This window comes from Syngnathus floridae, chromosome 10, assembly GCF_059516105.1.
Source record: "Syngnathus floridae isolate MCC-2025c chromosome 10, RoL_Sflo_1.0, whole genome shotgun sequence".
Classification (NCBI taxonomy): domain Eukaryota; kingdom Metazoa; phylum Chordata; class Actinopteri; order Syngnathiformes; family Syngnathidae; genus Syngnathus; species Syngnathus floridae.
In genome coordinates this window covers 702677-725478 of record NC_142422.1, presented here as the reverse complement: position 1 = coordinate 725478, position 22802 = coordinate 702677, and the positions used below count along the sequence as shown (strand labels likewise).

At 47.3% G+C, this 22802-nt stretch overlaps 1 long non-coding RNA gene across 2 annotated transcripts in view; it reads right to left on the bottom strand.

The window, feature by feature from the left end:
* The window catches only part of LOC148391536 (uncharacterized), a 133188-nt gene that overhangs the window by 102831 nt on the left and 7555 nt on the right, over positions 1 to 22802 (bottom strand). For both annotated transcript variants that reach the window (XR_015860983.1, XR_015860984.1), the window contains exon 3: positions 2553 to 2602. This is a non-coding gene — a long non-coding RNA (uncharacterized LOC148391536). The remainder of the gene's footprint in view (positions 1 to 2552; positions 2603 to 22802) is intronic.

Sequence of the window (22802 nt, the reverse complement as noted above, 5' to 3'; positions counted from 1 at the left end):
GCAAATGATTTCATTCACCTGCTAGCAGAGAACAGGCCGCCACTCGCGGGGCAAATTAAATTAAACGTTGGAGAAGGCAAACTTGGCGGCTCCACAATGGATTTACGGCTGTAAATCTGATGGAGCTCGTTGCTAATGCGCTATAAATCCTCGCCTTTCATTACGGCATTATATGAAACGCGCCGGAATGGAGCCATGGATCCAATTTGACATTCTGGTACCGGAGCGCTTGTGCACCGCTTCACACTTAAGCCGTCTAAAGCTAATACATAAATGTAATATTACATATATAGATACAGTGGGAATGAGCAACGGATGTTTTTTTTTTTTTGGGAATCGGCTGTTGTAGTACATCAGATGATTGTTGATTCACGACCCAAAATGGAGTGTAATGACGTCTCGGCAACAATGCTGCTAATCGGCTCAGCTGTTATTATGATGGCAAATATGGATCATAACGTGCGCGCTCTTTCGCTTTTTTTTTTTTTTTTTAAATCATATGTCGCGCCATGATATGAAGACGGAATATTCATAAGATGCTAAGAATTGAGCAGTTTATTTATATTTATTATTATTATCAATCTATATGAATGAAGTTGATTTTGCTCCCAGGCGTTTTTGAATTTGGGGTGGTGCTCTTTGAGTCAAACTTTTTCCATCTTCCCAAAAGTGTCGATGGCATTCCGCCGCCTTCACGCAATGTCACCCTGTACATTTTCATTTTTGATGTTTCCCCCCCAGAAAGAGCCACAGAGTCAGACATTAACTTCAGGTGCTAGTCGGGGGTCCATTTTTTGGGGAGGGGAGGGGGGGGGTGCCCTATGGCGCGCCGGTTGCGGGCGGCACGTATGGGGCCTCATTGTGGCGAGATTATGTAGGACGAGCACGGCGTCTGCTAATCCGCCTGTGGGAGGGTGCCGCACGCCTGTGAATTATTGCACTTTGGGAGAGGCGAAGGGAGAGGAGGGGGGGGGGGGGCGATGAGAAGGAGCGCAAGAAGAAGAAGAACGGCCCTCGGCTGTGATTATGAAATGGTCTGTCACAGATTAAGGCTACGGGGATGCAGAGGCAGAGATGAGCCAGAGCCTCCCACAGACGAGCAAACGGCGGGCGAGTCGGGCTGCTTTCACTTGAGCTTACCTGAGGTGATACATGCCTCGCATCCATCCTGGTGCGAGGGGGGGAGCGTGAAAACAAACAGCCTGCAAATAGGCTCGCCAATGAGAGAGAGAACCAGGAGAGAAAGGCGCCCGAGGAAAAAGAAATAAAAGAGAAGAGAGACGGGGTGTTTGGCACTCACTAAAATAAGACCTGTGAGGTTGCCATTGTCTGTTTCCTTTGGTGATAAAGAGCCCACACTCTATTTGTCTCTCCTCGAAAGCACAGATACCTCCAGATGATTCTTTTTCTCATGTCAAGAGAGGAGGCTACATCCAGATCTTCTGTTTTGTGGTGGGGGGGATCAAAACAACTAAATAAATTCAACAGCGAGGAGTCCTAAACATCTATTATTTTCACTCCTGGGGGGGGGGGGTCAGAAATAGTCAACCTCGGTTTGATTGACTGACAGCAACAGGCTGCAGAGTTCTTGTCCCATCGCACGCCGGCGCCGTTGGAGTCCATTTGCGTTACGCCGCAGAAAACGGCGCCGTTTGATTGGCGGGACGAGCACAAGGTTTACTTACGTATAAAAGGCTCATCCCACAAGAACTCATTGAACAAATGTCCAAAGGTGATGTGTTGAAAAAGACACACATGAACTTTTCAAATGACTTTTGGTTTTGGTTGTGACTATGCAGATGGAATTCGACCGCTGCCTAGTGCAGGGGCTGATCTCGTCCAAAAGGCCGCAGGGCTATGGAGCACCCTAATATCCGAAACGAGTTGCATTATCACTGGGAGCTTTTTAAAAATAACTCAATAAACACTTTTCTGATGGACAGGTTTGAGTGTGTGGTTAAAAAAAGTTGAAGAATGTCAAATGCCCATTTTCTGTAAAAGAAAATTGGGGTCACCCCTGTTCCTATGTATTTAAATGCACCATATAAACAATATTCTTACGACATGACAGTGCTTGCTTGACAGAAAATGTCCTCGGAAATGATCCAATACAAATCTTGTCCGCCGTGTTATGTCATTATTAGATCAACGCGGAGATCTTGAAGAAATGAAGTCTGCCGAGGAAATGAAAGAGATCCTAGACAAGGCTTTCAACGGCTCACGGAGAAGGTATCACGCTCATTACAACGGAGCAGGGTGACTTATTACGGCATCTGCGGCGACAACCCTCGCCACTTAATTGTCCTCGCCGCTCGCCACTTAATGAACGTAATTACCGCCTTCCTCGGCGTTCGCCCCGTGATTAATTGTTACAACAGTCCTTTGTTGGCTCGTCGCAAATTGCCGCCGACGCCGCCGCCGTCGTTTTGACATTGGGCAATCACGCCGTGCGTATGTCGTGAGGACGAGGAGGATGGGTGGGGGTGGGTGGGGGCACTCAAGAGCCACATTGAGAGCATTGACGGGATTACTGGAGGAAGTGGAGGACTCACCAATCAGTCGTGGAAGCTGTCACTCTTCTTGGTGGAGAAGAACAACAAGTCTGGAGAAAGAAGGACATATTAGCTGGGAAATATGTAAAAATCACATCAATAACAACACACGGCGGACGCCGTCCGTGACGAGTGTCAACTAAGTCCAAAAAAACAACCCCCCCCCCTCCCTCGGCAATTATCTCGGACGGGTCTGGCAAGACGAGCTCATTGAGAAGCTGTCGCCCAGTTAAGCAAAGCGCATTTTAACAGTGTCGGCTTAATAAGCCGTGGCCTAATGCAATAAGGTGCCATTTGCCAATCAGCCGTGACTAAGGCAAGATCTGTAGCCGGGTGAAATGAGCGGCACATGGGGGAAGGGGAAGGGGGGGGGGGGGGTCGTCTCCAGGCCAGACCCGCTGATTAGGACCGCTGCAAGATGGGATGGAAAAAGTCAAACAAACTTCAGTCAGAAAGAAAATAGCTGCTGCTGTTTTGGTTAGCAACAATGCTCCAAAGTGAACCATGTCATTGCCGTGCCATGATTGCGCAATTGTGCTTTTTCCTGAGTAGCCATCTATTGAGAGAAACGTTTATAGGACTTCATAAAAACATAATGAACTGTAATGTCGTTTTCTATGTCGCTGTAAATTTCATTCACTCTTTTATGGCAATGAGATGAAAAGCACTCAAGTATCTTAAGTGGACTTCTTGGTCACTAATTGAGACACATCATCTATTTATTTAGGAAACTGTGTATCAAGTTGTTACCCGGGCGTGGTTTGTATGAAGCGCACACACGCACACACACACACAAAGCTCGGAGAAGGTGAGTGATGGCTTCGGCGGCGCATCCGATCGCTCACCGTGACAAATGGAGGGCTGACAGCCCGACATGAGAAAAGCCCCCCACCCCACCCCCACACACTAACATCTAACCTGTGCGGGGGGGGGCAGTCACCAGTTCCTCCATCTTATTTTACCTCGCCATCCCCGACTTTTCTACCTTGCTACTTTCCTGGTCAGAAAAGTCTCCTTGTAACATCCCTCCCTCCCTCCCTCCCTCTTTCTCGGGGAGTGATAGATTCCCCCTCTGTTCATTTATCCTGGAAGCGGAGGACACGCCGGGTGTGATGCGATCCATCTCACCAGCGACGGCGGGAGCGAGCGCTGCGTCCCTGATCACAGGCCCAATCAATCTCACTCATAAGAGGGCCGGATCAGCGCCGGTGCCACAAGCGCGCGTGCCTGGCCGACCGACCGACCGACTTCCTACTGTACATAGCTCACTTTCTCCCCGGTGGGGCCAGGGGGGGCGTGCGCTCGATAGCGAGACCTGATTTCAACCTTTCCGTTTATGTGGAGAGAAGTACAGCACGATTGCGTACAAGCCAAAAGGTAAGCAGAGCTGCAGGGTGAGCATCAATTAGCATTGGCTAAGGAAGTTTCCAAAGACTTGCGCTTGTCACATTTTACGACAAAATATAGAAAAATTCAACGACAAAAATGTGACAAATAAAATAAAGAAAATCAGTCAATGGATTGTTCTTCTATCTAAGATATGCACATCTGAAAATGTTGCCAGTTCATCATTCGCCAGCAAAACAGGAGTCCAACGGTCTCGGACTGACGGACAATTTTGACCGTTTTTTTTAATTGTGAGACTAAAATAAAGATGTCACTTTGATGTTATGTGAGTGAGGCACAATGCAAAATGATGGTTTCAAAGTGATCACTTCTAAAAAAAAAAAAAAAAAGAAAGAAAGAAAACCAAAAAACGTCAACAGGACAGCGGCAGGTGGAAAGAAAAAAATTCAAATCAGCATGGAAAGTAAGTGAAATTGCCGCATCCTCCATTTGACAGTTGGCGTTCTATTTTGGACATCCTAAAAGATGTTAAAATAATTGTTGAGAAAGAAATGAGTGGTGGCGCCGCATTTCCCCCATTGAGATGTAAATACCTTGTTGTTTTTTGGCAGTCAAAAACTAAAGCTGCATAATTTATCACATCAAGCTAAATTGCTAATGACAGCGTGCCTACTTTTAGACATTTTATGGGACAATTGATGCAAAGGACATTTTTATTTGCGTGGCAACCTAACAAATAATTCTCCTTGCGATTGGCCGGAATAGCCCATGGCAAAGCAGTCTAATCATAAAGCGAGGAAATGACACGCCGCATCAACGGACGCGGCAGTCAGTAGAGTGCAGAGCTCGCCGACAAATTGGAGCCTCTTACAGATATTTTCATTTCATAGATATTCATAGAATGGTGTCTGTTTGGGTTATGTAAAACTCACAATGTTAGCCAAACCAAAAAATAAAGTTTACACTTACATGACAGGAATCGGTTTATTAAAAGCAATTCTGTTTTTTGGGGATCCATTTGACCTCATACACATTAAATATTTGGAATCACCTTGCATTTTTCAAAAAATAACGTTTACACTTACATGACAGGAATTGGTTTATTAAAAGCAATTCTGTTTTTTGGGGATCCATTTGACCTCATACACATTAGATATTTGGAATCACCTTGCATTTTTCAAAAAATAAAGTTTACACTTACATGACAGGAATTGGTTTATTAAAAGCAATTCTGTTTTTTGGGGATCCATTTGACCTCATACACATTAAATATTTGGAATCACCTTGCATTTTTCTTGTTTTCTTTAGCGAAATGCACAACTGCTCTTATTGACCCGTGAACATGTTGGGAGCGATAAAAGCAACACATCCGATCGCATCAGGCCCTCTGTCGCCTTTAAAAACGCAACAAAACGCTCCATGACACTCTTGCACACAAACTCAAACACACACACACACACACACGCAACCCCCTCCTGCACACACACTCTGACACGGCTCAAAAAACACTTCCCCGTTGACGTGTAACACTCTCCTCCGTCGACACTTCATAACCTGACATGCATCGCCTTGACACGCATGCCGCACGCACACACACACACACATCAAGAGCAGTGGGCTGTAAAGCGGCGTCCCTATCCGCCCCAGCAGACGGCATCCACCAATCAAATTAGGCCTGATCAAAACATGCCATTCAAAGCCGGGCGAGGCAAAGGGGTGAGGCCCGCGGGGTGAGGCAAAGGGGTGAGATTCCGATACTCTGACCTTGGGAGCAATTAGCATGACCGGGAAGAGAGAAAGGAGCATGCAAGGGTAGAGAGATGGAGATCAAGTGTCTTTCTCCTCCTTCTCATATATGACAGCAATCAAGGAAGTCCTTGTTGTAAATGACATTTGTCTTTTTCCTTCGAGCTAACGTAGAAAAGACGAAAAGCAGCGGCACATCAATAACGGTCCTTTTCACTGTACAAGCAAGCGTAGGCCATGTTCATTAATTAGGCGGGCGGTCGGTCGGCCATTCATCAAAACCTCCGTCAATAGCTGAGCAACAAAACATTGACTGCTTTGGTAATGGATTCGCTGACGACTTCCAGCTGTGCTCACATGGTGGATGGCACGCTACCTGTTACTTTGCTTCTTGAGTCCAATCACTCGCTACTTCTCTCCTCTTTATAAAGTAACAAACCCAAGGCATCCGCGCTCGCTCGTGAGCCAAAAGAACAACTAACTGACGGAATAACCACGGGATGAGCGATTCCGAAATCGTAAGATCCCTTAAATAGTCATTTTGTACTCTGCGTGCGATTGTCACTTCACGTGACATTAAAGTCTCCCGACATTTTCTCTGCGTCGTCTTTCTTAACAACCTCCCACGGAGCGTTTAAGCTTTCCTCTTTATTTGCTTTACAATACTTGCCTTCGCCGAATCGGCGGCAAAAGTCACGCTTTCATTATGCTAAACACATTGGCATGAGTCAGGCGCGCATGCATTATTCCCTTCCGATTCTGGTTTTGTCTTTCTATTACAATGGGATATTCCTAATGGGCGGCGGTGGGTGGGGTGGGGTGGGGGGGATTAGCATTTGTCTGCATTGTCCCACTGAGCCTCTTGTCATCCTCGATCTGTTGTTCGCGCGACGCTCGGCCCGCGACTCGCCCGTTTCACTTTCACTTAGCGGCGTAATTACCGCCGGGCGTCTTCAAAAGCCGAGAGATAAATGGAAAACAAATACAATCAACGCACTGTCTTATTAAGCGCGTTGTCTGATCGCCCCCCTCGACGGAAAGATAATACGCTGTCGGTGTGTGTGTGTGTATGCAGAGTGCTGATTGAGTGTCTCCATGAGAATGTCAACGAAGGGTTGCAAATGCTTGCAAAAGGACGCCGGCTAGCAATTAGCAAAAAGAGCTGTTATTAAACTTATTTGAGACCAGATCGATAGATAACAAATTGGCCTTGTGGGCTTTCTTGGTATTTTTCTTCTTTCTAAGTCGGACCGGTCCAAAAAACGTCAATTTTCGCCAGAGAAACCAAAACGATGAACCGTCGAGCAACATTTTTTTGCTCCAACTTAGCGGGTGGCGTTTGGCCGTACGCTGGATCCCTCACGGATGATTTTGCGGGGAGCCTCCACTGGTTTGTTTGTGTTTGGTTGGGGGAGCTGCTCGTAAACACGGCGAAGTCCAAATTAGCCTCTCGGAAAGCCCCGTGGCCTTGAGTGCCGCTGTCCTACCCCCCAGCTACATTATTGAGCAATGCTAATGATGCGGCGGCGGCGGCGGCCTGCGCTCATTTACTCGCTCTTCCACGCCATTTCGTCAGAGTTTCCATCGCCGTTTTTTGGAGCGAGTCTCAAGGTTTTGGTAAACAGCGTTGCTCCTTTAATAAGATTCTTTTGGCTTGTGTGTGCGTGTGTATGCATGGATGTTTATTCTGTATGCGTGTAACAAGATAGACCCCCCCCCCCTCCACCCCTGTTTACTCAAGCAAATCCTCCACGAGGCCACGGCGCTCCGAGGAGCTCCTGTTAATTGGTCATTAAAAGCGCTGCTTTGTGGGCCGCGTTACATCTTTAAACAGGCCGTGAAATAATAATAATGACGATAACAATAATAATTAAAGCTGCAGAGAGGCGATGAACGCGCCCTGTTTTTCATGGTCAATCATCAAAATGATTGTTGGTAATTGAGCGGTGGCGACGCCTGTCTGTTTTGGGATACCTGCCTTTCGATTGGGGCTCGTTGGATTAGCAAAAAAATGGCTGCTTCGGATTAGATTCGATTTATTTTCAATTTTGGGCACGAGTCCTTGAGACTATTTTTGTGCAGCGTGTTTTGGTCGGTGAGTAAAACTGTATATATTTTTTTAATTTCAAAATAAAGATGTTCTCATGTGTCCAAATAGCAAGAGTCGGTGCGTCCCCCACACCTAGCGTGACACGAGCGCACGAGGTGCCCCAACCAAGTCATTGTTGGGGTATCAATTTGAGCAGTCAATAATGGTGCGCTGGAGCGTGACGGCGCAGACTTGACCCAGACACGCAGAAAGAAGGCCAGATCGCCGCCACCCTGCGTGACCTCTCCGTCGTCTCTCTGGCCACCTCTCTCTCTCTCTCTCTCTCTCATCTGTTTGGGTGGGTCCCCCGCTTTCCCCCCACCACACCAAGCAAGCTCCCATTGTTTGCCGTGGCGACGCCACCCTCTTTGTCTCAAGTAAAGGCGTACACATGCAAAGATTGTTCAAAGCTTGTTGAAATGTGAGGCACTCTAGCAGGACACACATCATTTCAGGCCCTCCCCCCACATATCCTCCTTTGAGAGCAAAGTCAGCAAATCTAAATGAGCATTATTCCAAACTTGAAGATCCAGTCGTACAATTTGTCATGTGATCTCTGGAAGACGACACAAAAAGTGACTTTTCCCAAATGTATTTAATCCCAAAGTGGGATTGATCTTTTGCTCACCAAACTGATTGAATTTCAGACACTGTACACCATCAATTTAAGAAGAAGAAAAAAGGTCCCAAAAGAAACATTGTCCAACTCTTGGAGTCCGTTTTGGGACGTCATCCATCTTGCCTTCCTCTCCCAACAGATTGAAAATGCATCCTCGTTAAACATGACGTAGCGTACATTTCTATGTTGCCTTCTGTGCTTAAGTGAAACAAACACACGGCCGGCCAACCGAGCGGCTTGATCCGACAATAAATAAAAAAACATGTTTGACGCTATGGAGGAATATGGTTTGGAAAGAAAGACAAAAAGAAGACTAACTGACTAACTAGGTTTTGGCTGCCATCTTCAGGTGGAGCTCAGTATTACTCTCCAGAGGCACATCATGTGATCTATCCATACAACAAGCCCTCGGGCGAAACATGCCGATTGTTCCTTCATGAAAATTAGACATAGCCGTCCGTGAGCTCGTCTAATTTCACTCAATGATTTGTACAAGCCACAACCATTAAAGACTTGGTCCCAAAAGGGCGCAAGTGTCGAGAAACATTTGGATTGAAGACACTCCGTAATGATGTCAAGTGGCAACGACGACCTCACCCAATGTGATCTTTTTGGGGGGGACAATATTTGTAATAAGAAACTACTAAAAGAAAGCGTGCTTATCTTGTCAGCATATTTTTACATTCATTTCAGTCAATACAAATTCTGTAAATTCACTGCACACATGACACAAAGTGTCAAATTATCATTTCAAAACCAATGAGCTCAATTTAAAAGTTAAACAAAACCAAGGCAGTGTCTGTACTAAAGTTCAGACGGATATTTTTGTGTCAGAGTCAACGATGATACGGGATTTTTATTGGCCTGATTCCGATGTATCTTTTTAGAATCACAACTCGATTTGACATCGGCAACGTCTTCAAGAACCAAACAGATTTTCAGGGAGCCGAAACGGACGAGAGTTGGCATCCCTTCTCCATTTTCCTCAAAAGCGGCGATGCTTTACGGCTGGGAATGAAGGAGTCGCCGTGCAGATATATAGCCCGCTCAAGGCCAAATAATCACATTTGGTTCAGGGGACCATCACAGAATTACGACTCGGGTCCCAGGTAAGCTTTGGCCGCATTTACAAGTGACATATTTCCAACGCTACAAAGCGAGGAGATGTGAGCTCCAAATCACCCCCCCCCCCACCTCCTCCGGGGAGTTTGCGGTATTAAATAAGAGCTACCGTTGGCGCATTAGTGGAATTCAATATGTGCAACGTAATTATGCTGCTCAATAAGCCACCGGAGGAAGATATTCCACTTACACGCTCGGCAGCAGGTCGGGCTGCCGCTGTTTTATGTTTGCGCGGTAACAGTCGAGTACCACGAGAGCTCGGGACGAGACGAGGAGGCGAGCCACAATGTAGTTTGGGGAGAACACTTGCAACATGGCTTTGATCAAACAAACATCAGCTGGAAGAAATGTTTTGCATGGCCCAAGACTGAAATAGTTGGCCTGAGCAACACTTATCAAAATGAGTTTGAAAATGAGGGATGGGAGGGGCTGTATACTTTTCACGCTGTCCCACTTGCTGAAAGTGATTCTCTCCATAATGCATTAGTGACACTTGTTTATTATTTCCAGTTTTCCAAGCCGCGTCGAGAGGGGGGCGGGCGAGGTCAGCTGCCACCTCCTGACAAATAAAAAACATCTGTCTGTTGTACTTGTGATTTTTGTACAAATGTGAGGTCATGGGGTCAATTCAAATTGATTCCTGCGCATTTCAATCAAATCAGAAGTTAAGGAGGGGGGGAGGGCGTACTTTTGCAACTCCAAAGATTCCATCTGCCAATTCATTTTGGGAAGCTGAGGCGTTTGTCTTTGAGGAAATGTGCAAAAGTTGAATTTCTGCTCACGCTGGAGTTACTTTTAAGAAAACGGTTGCGGAGGAAAATGTTTCCACGGCTACTAAGGCTCCATTGGGGGTGTCGTACGGCGGGAAAAAAAAACAAGTGAATTTGAACAAATGTGACGGTCCTCATCGCCATGCGTGAATTAAGAGCAAACACACCAGTGGACTGTTTTAATGACCAATTAACATTTGTTTTTAAATAATAATAAAGTCGACAATAATGACATGATTTGGGTGTAGACATTAAAGCCAATCAGATCTCGGGACACTAACTTCTGAGGAAGGTAGACAAACATACACACGCGCGACAGTCAGTCAGGAAAACAACAACAGCGGCGGCAGCAGCAGCACAAACACACTTGCAACATTTTCAAAGGCATAAAACGAAGGGACTTCAAATGCAGCTATTTGTTTGGGGCCTGTTGTCGTGGGAATAGGCAGCAACGGCGGCGGCGGCGGCAACGCTACTGCACCACCACCGCCGCCGCCGCCACCTCATTAGAATTCCTTTCAAGTCGTCCAGCGCGGCCTCCCTCTGTTCCTCTCCCCATATTCCCTGACCCCGACGCATCTCCGTGGGGTTGCGGTAGGGGGGCGGGGTACCGCCAAAGGGGGAGGCGGTACCGGCTCACGAGCGAGCGCTTTGGGCGGGCCGAGCGAGCGCTTGAACTGGATGTGAAGTTGCGAGGAAAAGCGGAAGAGGGAAAAGTGCCAGCTCTCCTCCTCAATGTTGTCACCTCGCTGCATCACCCTCTGAGGGATGCCAACCGTGTTGTGTTTTTGCCACCAGAGATGCTCTGGTGCACACCTGGTTCTTTCCTGCCGCATTCATCATCATTTTTGATCTCATAACTCGCTAGAGGGATCTCCAAAATGTGACGACTGCCGTAGCAATTTGTTAGCAATATGCTACAACAAAAATATCGATGATAAATGAGTTTTGGTGCTTTTTAAGTCAAGCCACACAGAGAAAGCTGAAAACCAAGCAAAGCCAAGTAACATTCCTTTTTAGCATGTCGCGCTAATCATTCATGATGATATTATTGTACTGTACATTGTGGTCCGTTCAGCGTTGTCCACTTAGCAGGCTGATGATTTTTAGTTGACTTTATGATTATTTATTTGACTCCTAATACCCACTTGGCAGTTCTAGCGAGGTCACTTTGGCAAGCTGGGCTCAGCGGGCGCCAGACTGCGGGACGCGGGCGGGCGGGCAGGCGGGGCTGCTGCCCGTCACAGCCCAATGGTCGCCTGACGGGCCGACCGGCCGGCCGGCCAGACTGACACCGCCCGCCCCCACAAAGCCACTCCTGAAAGCAGGTGGGCGGATGGAGGAGGTTGGCATTGGGTGGGGGCAATCACTATCCAATGCATTTTCTAAAGAGGGGCACGGTGGCACACTGCCGAGGTGCTTTCAACTTTCCCCCCCAAAGTTTCTCGGGGATCAATGAAGTTTGTGACCCACGAGTTGATAGATTGAATCAACTGCTACAGGATTGCACCTTGATGATGAAATAAAAAATGGATTGAAAAGGAGAAATGAGGAATTGTTCAGAGAGTGTGTGTGTGCCTGTGTGTCGCAGCATGTGTCTGATGGGAGTGGGGGGGGGGGGGGGGGGGCAACACTCACAGATTCTCTCGGGCGTGTCCAGAGCATGAGCCAAGCACATTACGTACAACAGTACACACACATACACACATTTAGCAGCTACATGCACTAGTTACTGGTTTGTTTGTTTTTTTACTTCTACTTCAAATTTCAATTGACACAAAGGCCAATTGGTCTCACTGACGCACATCATCCACCAAGTCCCAGCAAGTAGGAGTTTTGGTTTTGCCTTAAGTATGGGCATCCTTTACAAGCATTTGATACTGGCACTGGCTCAGCCCTTCTCTTTCCACATTTGGAGGTCAGATCAGAGCCACACAAGGCTTTTTCTTTGACTTTCCGTAGCTCTTTGAAGACGCAAAATGGCGCCGCAACCAAATTGCAGGCAGCCAGAGCCGTAATAAAGCAAAAGTGGCCAAAACGTGGACTGCAGCTTTGCAATTAAACAGTAAATGGATCAATGTTTGTATACGTTTGTGTGCCTGGGAAGCAGTTGGGGGGGGCCTCAGGGGTCCGTCCTAATGAGCTTTGCGTGTGCGTTCCTAATAAGAGCTGGGTGCAGCGCCCACGGCACTGTCATCCCGGGCCCGGGCTGACCTTGCTCAGCTGCCGGGCTGTGTCGTTTGCTATATTTATGGCAACCGTACGCACCGGCACCGGCACCTCGCCGTGTGTGTTTCTATGCGCGTGTGTGTGTGTGTGTGTTCTCCACCAAAGGAGGGGGGGGGGGGGGGGGGATGAGAGGGGAGCACGCTCGGGAAGCAAATAGTGTGTATATCAGCATAATGAATCAAGTGGCAGGGAAAGAGAGAGCGAGAGAAGTGGAAGGGAGAGAAAACCATTATCCCTCCGCTGCATTTCTGCCCCCCTGGCGACGACCCCCCCCCTCCCCCCTCCCGTGGTGTTGATCCCGCATTTTTCTTTTCCCCCATTTTCGCCCGTTTTCATGTATTTGCTTGGCCTCATCCTGGGGCCCTCTACTCGCCTGCGTATAAAAAAAAAAAATCTGGAGAGATGCGGAATGGAAATCCTAACCCAGACTTGAAACCCGACTTTGACACCGTTACAGACGTTGTGGACATCCAAAGCTGCTCAGAAGGACATGCCGCTGTGAATACTCATCCGGGCCTGACGGTGTGCGGGCGTAACAACCCCCCCCCCTCTAACCTCAGGGCACCGGGGTGTCTGCTTCATTTGCTTGGCACTACACACACACACACTCATACGTGACCAGACACACATCAATCATCACACACACACACACACACACGAGTATATTGAGATGATAAGCCAACAAGCGCTCAGAGGTGGGGGGGGGATGCTGTTTTGCCGTGACCAAAAGTAAAGTTTTAATTCGTTCCTGGGGGACACTGCTTACTCATCCAACTTCCACCCCGCGGACGCGCTTGCCGGGAAATCTATTCAAATCGCATCCCTCCCTCCCTCCCTCCCTCCCTCCCTCCCTCCCTCCTCCGCCTTTTATTGCGGCAGCCTGCGCCAGTCGGGTGACAAATGGGCGCAGGCTTTACAGAAGTAACGCCGCTTTCTCCGCATTTGGGGAGGAAGCGCACGTTGATGGCGTTTAGCTTTGAAGTGATGAAGGAAATCCATTTGCCCACTTCATGTTTAGTTTGCGGGGGGTGACAGAAAAGTCATTCCTAAATATTTCTATCAAGCGACTTTGAGAAGATTTTGGAAAACACTGACTTCAGTAAAACTTCCTTCGGACTTTCAGGTTTTAGTCCGAGACGCTGAAAATCGTTACCGGCCAGCTGCAATGTTTGTTCCAAAGTAGACTTTTTGAATGTTATTTTTGACATCTGGTTGCACAAAATAAAATCTGCTGGATCCACAAGATTAGATTTTTTCCTAAGGTCCGACTTTCAAGGTCTCAAGTTAACCATTGGAACCAGGGTTTCACGCCAAGCTGTTTCTTTGTCAATCAAATCAAATATGTAGGAATATACGTATTTGAAAATATTTGTAACTTAACTAAATTCATGACACTTACTACAGCAATACACAGGCGCGACTATCACTTGCAATGCGTCGTGTACACATCAAACACCGGTTTGATTGCGCACTATTACCATTTTCCTGGCATGCAAACACACATGCACACACACGCACACACACACAAAAATGCACACACACACACACACACACACGCCTACACTGTTTCTTTTCCCCGCATTCTCAATAAAGAAGGTGATGAGCGCGTGGAGCCATAATTAGTTTATTCAGACGTATGAAGCGGGCGGGACAGGCGGAATTTTTTATTATTCCACCGGCAGCCCAGCGCCTGGCCGCGCGCGCACGCGCGCGCACACAGTCACACACGCGCACACAACCGCGCACATGCCGGCGACACCTCCAGCGCGACGGTTGACGGCGAGAAGAGAAGCAGGGAGAAACGGCCGCCATGCACTTGATGGAGCCGTAATGTTCCTTAATATTTTCATTTTGATGTCATTTGCGGCCCCGCTTTTTTAAATATCCGCTCTGTAATAATGTTTAATTTCAAGGGTCAGTCTGCCAAGGAGTATATTAAAGCTGATAAAACTCATTTTCCACGGGCCCAATATCACGCCAAGATCAGGTTAGGAGGCCAGCCTCCCTGAATATTTCATCTTTTATCACGCCGATAATGGGGAGATGACAGAGGCGCATTATTACAATGAGAGAATTGCTCATTTCCCCAAAACGGGCGGGGGAGGAGGGCAGGAGGGAGGGACGGCGGCGGCGGCGGCGGTCGAGATGGCGGGCGGCGACGGCTGCCGGGGCCGACGGCTTCGCCGCAGAGCCTTCGCCGCCATGAAAGCAATTCCGTGCAGGTGGCGAGTGTTGAAAGAAGAGGAAAAAGAGAGAGAGAGAGAGAGAGAGAGAGTAACTTTCTCTGAGGAGTTCACTTATTTGATTGCCGGCATGAATAATAAATGTGCACCGTGTATGCGCTGCACCGCGCCGGTGCCGGTGCCGGTGCCGGGATGCAAAGAGGCAACACAGCTCCGGTGTGTGCATGGGACGCAAACAGCACACTGGAGATATTGAAGATTTCAAATTAGGCTTATGCTCTCAAAGTAGACATTTCCGAGACAGCACGCCGGTTGGGCTTCAAGATGACTTTAGATTTCAAATTACAATTGTAGGCCAGACTCCAAGTAGCATTTGGGTTTCATTAGCTTGGCACTAATAATAGATTTGAGGGGTCCCGCTCTGAATTAACCTTTTTAATTGAGCCATTTGGACGGAACAGCCACGGGGCCAAAATTCCGCTCCTCGGGAAGCGCTGGCTGCAGCGGCGGCCGAGTGGCTTAATAAATGGAGCCAATCAAAGGCGGTTTTGGGGCCCACCTGTGTCCCGCGCGGGTCAGAACCATTAGACCCCGCATTAGAGCGGCGTGATGGACGCAAGCGCCGCTCCCGCCGCCCCAATAATGAGGATCATCAGAGGAGCATAATGGCGTATTTGGAGAAGATGAGCCTGAGGGGATCGTTACAAAATCCGTCTTTGTGGCTTCAGCTGATGTTATTTATTTTTGATTTCTTTTCCAACTTCTTGAGAATCCTCAAAATGTTTACGTCTCAACGACATCATTACAAGAAAAAGCCCGCTTTGTTTTGAAGCAGACAAATTGAGCAAATTTTTTGTCATTGTAGGATGCCGTACGTATGTAAAACCACAACACCAGACTAGAGTAAACAGCTTGCCAGTGATGTCAAAACAACTTGTCCCACCACAAAAAAAAAATTAAACGCGCTAGACAATTCGGTTGCACCCCTGTGGAGAAGAACAGGAAGTGATGACGACCCCAAAAGGGTAAGGGAGGTTACCAAAGGGCTGGTACTGAGTCAATCTGTCTGCACCCCCCATCAAATAAACTGTTGAGGAGGCTTGGGAGTGGTAGATTTTCTTTTTTTTTTTTTCTCTGTGTACCAGACTGTGGCACCTCGGGGGACTTTTGGAAGAGGAAGAGCCATGCTCCGCGTCTCGTGCTACCAACCGTTGTTCCCTCATTTGATTGTGATCTATGAATAATGTATGGGGGGGTGGTCCAGGGTGGGGGAGACTGGGTACCTAGACCTTAAAGGGGCCCTGCCACAGTGGGAGTCATTACCCACGAACAGCCACACTGATGAGCCACGCCGAGAAGGAGAGCGAGGCGGAAAACAAATATGTCAACAAAAACAGAAAGACGCCTGTGAAATTTCACCAAGGCAACGCTCATTGGTTGCCCCCCCCCTCCCCTCCCCAATTCTGTCTCTGTTTTGTTGTTCTTTTCATCTGTTCATTTAGCTATTCATGATCCAAGAGCGGGAAATAGTCAACATCTTTTTCCCCCGTTTGTTTGCGAAGGTTTTATGGTACTTTCAAGAATGTTATCGCTGTAATTCACCAGGAATACAAACATCCGCAAAAAAAAAAAAGGAAACACGTCTATTTTGTAAACAACCACAGTGCAACTCAGCCTTTTGCTGGCGGGAATCGGCTCTGGCGACACATCGTTCATCAGAGCGGTTTGAAACTTTGAGAAATGTTGCACTTTCCTAAATGGAGGTTTTGTGACCGCATTCTTGAACCCACGTTTCATAAATGTAGTCGCCAACTTAGCAAATGTTGAGCAATAAAAACAAATTCTAACGGCAAAGTAAAATCAAGCGACTTGCTACCTAGCACACAAAGTGAGTTCACAGCCTACATTATCTGCTGCGCGCACGAAAGGCTCCTGCGGCGCCAGCAACGGCGGCTAAGTCGAGGCGTTATCACTCATTCCGACTCCCGTATAACGCGTGGCATGACGGATGGGCCCCCGCGGGCCGGCAAGCGTCGCCGCGCGCTTATTACCGCCGCTCTTAAGTGGGAGTTGATTTAGCTTAAATAGGTTGTTTCATAAGGAGAAGACAGCGGCAGTGTCGCCGGCGCCGCTAGCCTCGTCGCCAGTCTAATTGAATAATGCCTCCTCTACATACCTATTAGGAGGGCTCGGGTACACGGCGTGCCCCGATAATTGCTGATACCGCTCGGCTAATTTGGCCTTCCTCTCGTGCGCTAGGAGAACGGCTAGCTCGTCACATGATTGAATCATCCGCAGCGTGTGTGCTATTCGCGCTCTCTGGAGGTTAGGGAAAACAAAACAAAAAGAAGCTATATTTAGGTCAGGAATACAATTTTAGATGCATTACAAACTCCCTCAACCTGAATGTGATTGGAGCACTATTCTCTTGAGTAGTGGGAGAGCATTTAAGTCGGATTTTCTCGCTTGTTGTGCAAGACAACCGTTTCCTGACGTAACCGACAAAGACTGCGTTGCTTAAATGTGCCATTACCAAAATGGACACAACACTGAAGAAGGTGTTTTAAGCTTAGCCAAGTGCTAGCTAACCTAGCTGCATTTAGTAGTCGTAGTTAAAAGTTTACTTGATTTTAAAAAAGAAATTAAAAATCGAATTGATTTTCTTGTAGCCTTTCTATGGTTGTTCTGCTTTGAGAAAGTTTGGGGTCCTGAGCCGATCAAGTTTGGGAATCCCTGCTCTAAAGGATTAGCGGCGCTCGTTGGCATAAGACAGGGAAACGTTGCGATTGTACACGTGCTTTTGCGTGGGGGCGGGCGGGAACGACGCTATGACTAGAAAGACATTTCTATTAACAAAAGCCTGATCCCTTTTCCCCGTCTCTTGTTTGCTTTCAGAGATTATTGCTGACGCAACAGCGCGCTGGCATGCAAAGTGCGCAAGCGGCGCCAAGGCTCTCGAAGCGAACAAGACGCCGTGGATCCCTGCCAGGGAAGCAGTCGACACTCCCGGGGAAACTTGGCCGTCAATCACCCATCCTCAAATGGAAACTCTGGACAACTCTGCTTCGCACGCCGCCTTCGCCCACGTTGCACAAATAAATAACCACACGCAAAATACTTTGGGGTGAATGTCTGATAAGGCCTGAAAATGTTGCGACTAAATCCAGGCGCTTGGACTAAATTTAACCGCCGTGCGTGAGCAGCGGGGGAATTTTCTGCAGATCTCATGCCTGGGGTGAGAAATAATCTGCTTGGAGTAGAATTTTACTCGCTGGGCTGCTTTTAAATCACATGTCGTTGCAAACACTATTAGAGGAGGGCCTTGACCTCCAACTTTAATTCATTCTTTAATCGTCTTTACCCAGGTGAAATAAGTGCCACTAAAAAAAAACACTCACCCAAATGTTTTTTAACAGGATAATTAGCATGCTAAAGTATTTTTGCCTACTTATTACAAACATACAGGAATAACCGTTCCAATAAATAGAGTGTAAAGAATGACAGTCACCCTTTGACATTGTATTCAACCCAAAGAATGCTACCAACATGCTAACATTGCCTCCGGAACCCGTTGCGACGTGATGGATAACCGTGGCAGGCTGGCAGACCTCAATGGGCCTCTGGGAGGGACGGGGGGCGGGGGTCTCCCATTACGAGTTTCCATTCAAACCCGCGCTCTTGATTTGGCCCTAATTTATGATGCCATTATGGACAATTAGTGGCAGCGCCCCACTCGTGGCCATGCCAGGTCCTTGGCAAGTTAAAAGGGCAAGCTCGACAAGCGCTAGCATATTGCTCGGGACTTTGGGGGCGTGGCAATAACTAGAGGCGGACCCTCTGCCAAGGCTGAACAAAAGGAAATTTGGGGATCTCCGTTTTTGCGTCGCTGTCCAAGCAAGTTTCATAGAATACAGTTTACACACTGGTTAGAATCTGGCCCACTAGCACGCATCCCTGAAATGTGCCTTGGGGGAGGCCTTTATGGGGCCATGTCCATTAGCCGCTCACTAGCTCGCTCGCTCGCTCCTTAGTGTTATTTGATCCTTGCCGAGGCCTTGTAAAACTTAAGGAGTGCGTCATCGCCATTCACAATGCACGGTGACGTGTCGCCGGCTTGACGGTGACTCGACAGCTTGTGCGCGTTAGAGTCGGCGCAGCCATGCATGAAAGTCAACCCGCTGCTTGTGTGTGTGTTTTATTTATTCATTAGTGACACACAACTTGAACGGGAAAGAAGGGGCTGGGAATATTAAAAAGAAAAAAAAAAAGAATCGTTCCATTGAAATAAGCCGAGGCTCCCTCGAGCGCGACACCAACGCGATGACGCTCGCCAGAGTGGGATGACTTCTTTTAATTTGGGGGGCAAGCCCTCGGGGGAAATTGAGCTCGCAATTACGACAGTCATCAGCGCGGCAGCGTAAAAAGACGGAGGAACTCATTTGAGCTTTTTCTTTTTCATCACCAGGAGCTCTTGATCACCGACGCACACACATGCAGCAACAATTATATCCGTGCAGGTAATCTATTACAATTAACTGTCAGTATTGGGGGGGGGGCAGCTAGACAGTCATCATTAGCCAATTACGCTCTTATCAAGGAGGGGTGTCGAGTCGTCTCCTAATATGCTCGGTGGCCCTCATTTCAAAGGAGAAAAAAAAAAAGTTTGTCTCTGAGAGTGACAAAAAGAGGGCGGAGTCAACTTGTAAGTTTCTGCTGATTGGATGTCAAAAATATTTGCATTCTGGCCATAGATAGGAAGTGAGGCCGTGAATAGCGAAAAAACATTGCTGGTCAAAGGTGTGCACGTTTTCGCTCCACATGCAGTCAGACTGTGTTTTCCAATAACTTTTGAATTCAATTAAGTTTGTGGACGGAATATAAACGACGCTCCCGAGTCAACCTGCTGTATGGCATTTTGGGGAATTACTGTTTGCAAATCACTTTCAATTTCTTTTCCAACTCCAAATCAAGTTGATTTTTCTCGGCCACCTTGGAAAATTGTCCAAGTGGCCATATTACATTGGCCTTTATTGCACTGTTCCTCAGGTGGGCTTCTCTCTCTCTCTCTCTCGCTCTATATACGTATATATGTATAAAAAAAAAAAAAAAAAGAAAAGGGTATAAGACCTGAGGGTCCTGTGTGCGGTGTGGCTTATATTGAGAAAGACACACAATTGGCGGCTGACTCCCCCACTCAGCAAATCCTCTAAGTGAGTTACCTGTCCGGGGGAAAGGGGGCTCTGATAGAATGAAACACTCACTTGTCACTTTTATTAACCCTCTTACGCTCCCCCCTCCCTTCACCTTAACCATCCTCATCTCCCCTCCCCACACACACACACACCCACACACACACACCTCCCAATTCTCCCTATCGGACCCCCCGAAGCCAAAATCATCCCGGTTTTGCATAATGCTCCGTTCAACCCGATAGCGGCGACACAGCGAGGCACGTCGGGAAAAGACGACGGAGCTTTGTCCCCTCGCTGGTTTTTTTAATCGGTGTCTCTCACAACCCCTCCGAGGCCGGCGGCCAACCCCGCTGGCGGTTATTATCCGCAAGGTCACGCGAGTTGGACGCGACCTCTTCCTAATGTGGTCCCCGTCAAGCCAAATAGCCCCCCAAAACTACATTGCAAACTAATTCTGCTGTCTATTTTCCATTCAATCAGTATAAATTTTGCTTTGATATTTCATAAAAACATATCTAATATTGATTTTTATCAATTGATATTTTTGCATCATATTCATCTAAGATTTATATCTATTAAAATGTTTCTTTTTTAAAAATATTTGTGTGCTTTTCTATTGATTATTTTTTTTCCCCCTCGGTGTGGCAATGCAGCGTTTGAATTTAGCGAGTATTTAGAGATGCTTTCCAAGGGGAACGGCTCAGAAAGCGAAGACTTCGGCGAACTCCGACACTAACGAGGGATGAAATTATCATTTAAATTGTAAAGTCAGCCGACGGGAAATTAATTAAAAAAGTCAAAAGAGATGAATTATGTAAGCGGGAGAAGCACGGCGTTATGTCGAACGATCACGTTTCATCGTTTTTATTCTTCATTTGCATTTTCATGTCAAATCATTTGTCTATTTTTTTTACTGCGTGTTCTTGAACGAGAACTTTGACTTTTCTTCAATTTGGTCACACTGCGCATTGTATCAACTCAAATGTTCCAAAATGCATTTTGTTTTTTACCAAATGAAAATGTTCCTGAATACAGTTGATGTGTGCATGTGTGTGTTTGCGTCTCCCCTCCTGTGACAATTCTTGTTGGATTCCGGGGCGAAAAGAAAGGCACGGACGGCGTTAGCTCATGAATTCAAATGTGTGCCGGGAATGTCGGCGGCCTCGCCCCTTTTCCCGCTGCTACCAATTTATATTTTCCATATGGGTCCCTTAAAGACAAATGGAAGTCGGCCCGCCCGGTCCCCTTCTCCCCTGGAAATAAAAAGGTTGTCAAAAGTCAAGGGCAGAACGAAGAGAAAAGAAAAAAAAGAAATCAACACAGAGCCAACAGCTGCGTGTTGGCAAACGTGCACGCCCTCCCGCTGAGATGTGTTTACTTCTTTCCAAAATGCTCGTTACGACGCACAGTGCAGCAGGACACCAGGCAGGCAAACATGCTCATAATGAGAAAGATGCCGAATCTTTCAACAAAAGTATTCTTATCTTTTTTTCATCAATATGTATTCATATCTTACGTATATGTATAGTTGTGTGATTTAATTTGTGTCATATTTTCTGTGTAATTTTGTTTTTTTCAATTTTTTATTTTGTCCAAAACCCCATTTTATTTTAGTCATTTAAATACTCAATTACTAATAGTTTTTTTTTTTATTATTCACAATTTTGTATTACATTAAATTACTTTTCTATTGGCATTTTTTTTCATCTAATGTTTGTTCATTTATTTTTTCTAAATTCTAATATTTGTGTATTTCTTCTGTTTATTACACTCATGTCTTCACTGCTCGGTAGAAGTCGAGAGGGAAATTTCTAAGCAGCATCACCGTGCTGAAAAGTGGAACAAACTAGTCCAAAGGAGGACAGGAAGTATGTGGAGCAAATATGTAAATGCAGAGTCAGAGTTCAGGAGGGGAGAGGATTCATAATGTGGCAGCTGACCTGGGGGGCAGCCGGGGCTGAGTGTCCAGGGGCCGGCGGCGGAGGGGACGGACGAGGGGCGGGGGGGTGGGAGCGGCTCCATCTCAGCGATTAACATTACGACTCCATTTCACCGGCGGGGCAAAGGTGAGGCGGCCTGGGGCAGCGGCGGGAGGTGAAGGGTAATGCGGGGCGGCCGCCGGGTCGCCCGCTGTCGTTAGCGACGTGCCTTGACCTGCTCACCCGCCGCTCGGCGATCTCAAAGTCTCAGTCTACTTCGCTACCGCACCGAGCAGAGTCGGATTTAAAAAAAAAAAAATTAAACGTATCCGTTTGAATTTTAATATGTTTCGTCAAGGGTCTGTAGGGAGAAGTTTGGCCCAAAAAGTCCTGACTCAAAAAGACAAAGTTCTTGTCAGGTAAATGTGGAAATAGGGTTCGCGGCTAAAATGAGAGCTTAAACGCCACTTTTTTTAAATTTATTTTACAGCTGATACATGCGTCAGAACGGATGGCGGCAGAAGAAAGGGAAGGAGCTGGAGTGGCACATGAGACAGTAGAAGGACCCTTCCGCATCAGATCAGGAGATCAAACGCGCTTTAAAACAAAACAAACACAAACGGCGTGTAAAAGCGCGAGATGAGACACGGTGTCATCTTACAAAAGGTGGAGGCCTTTTCATTGTCGCGCTTTCTTTCTCGCCGCTTTATCAGCGCAATTACCAGACAAACGCGGCCGCGGGGCGTCCGATGCTATCGCCTGCGTTAGCGTGAGCGAGCGGCCTAATTAGTCCTAAAGAGCTGATGAGGCAGGCGAGGAAAGGGAAAAAGGGCCGCTGTGCCGTGCCGTGCCGTGCCGTCCCATTGTGTGGTGGGCGTTACACAAATTGTGGCCGTTCTGCCGTGTGTTTTCTTCTCTGGGCTCGGCTTTCCAAAGCCTTCAAAGGGCCGATTGTGCATCGCCGCCGTTCAAGTGGCCTTTCGGTGTAAGCGGACACAACAACAAACATGGCCGGCGCTAATCAGGGCCCCGGC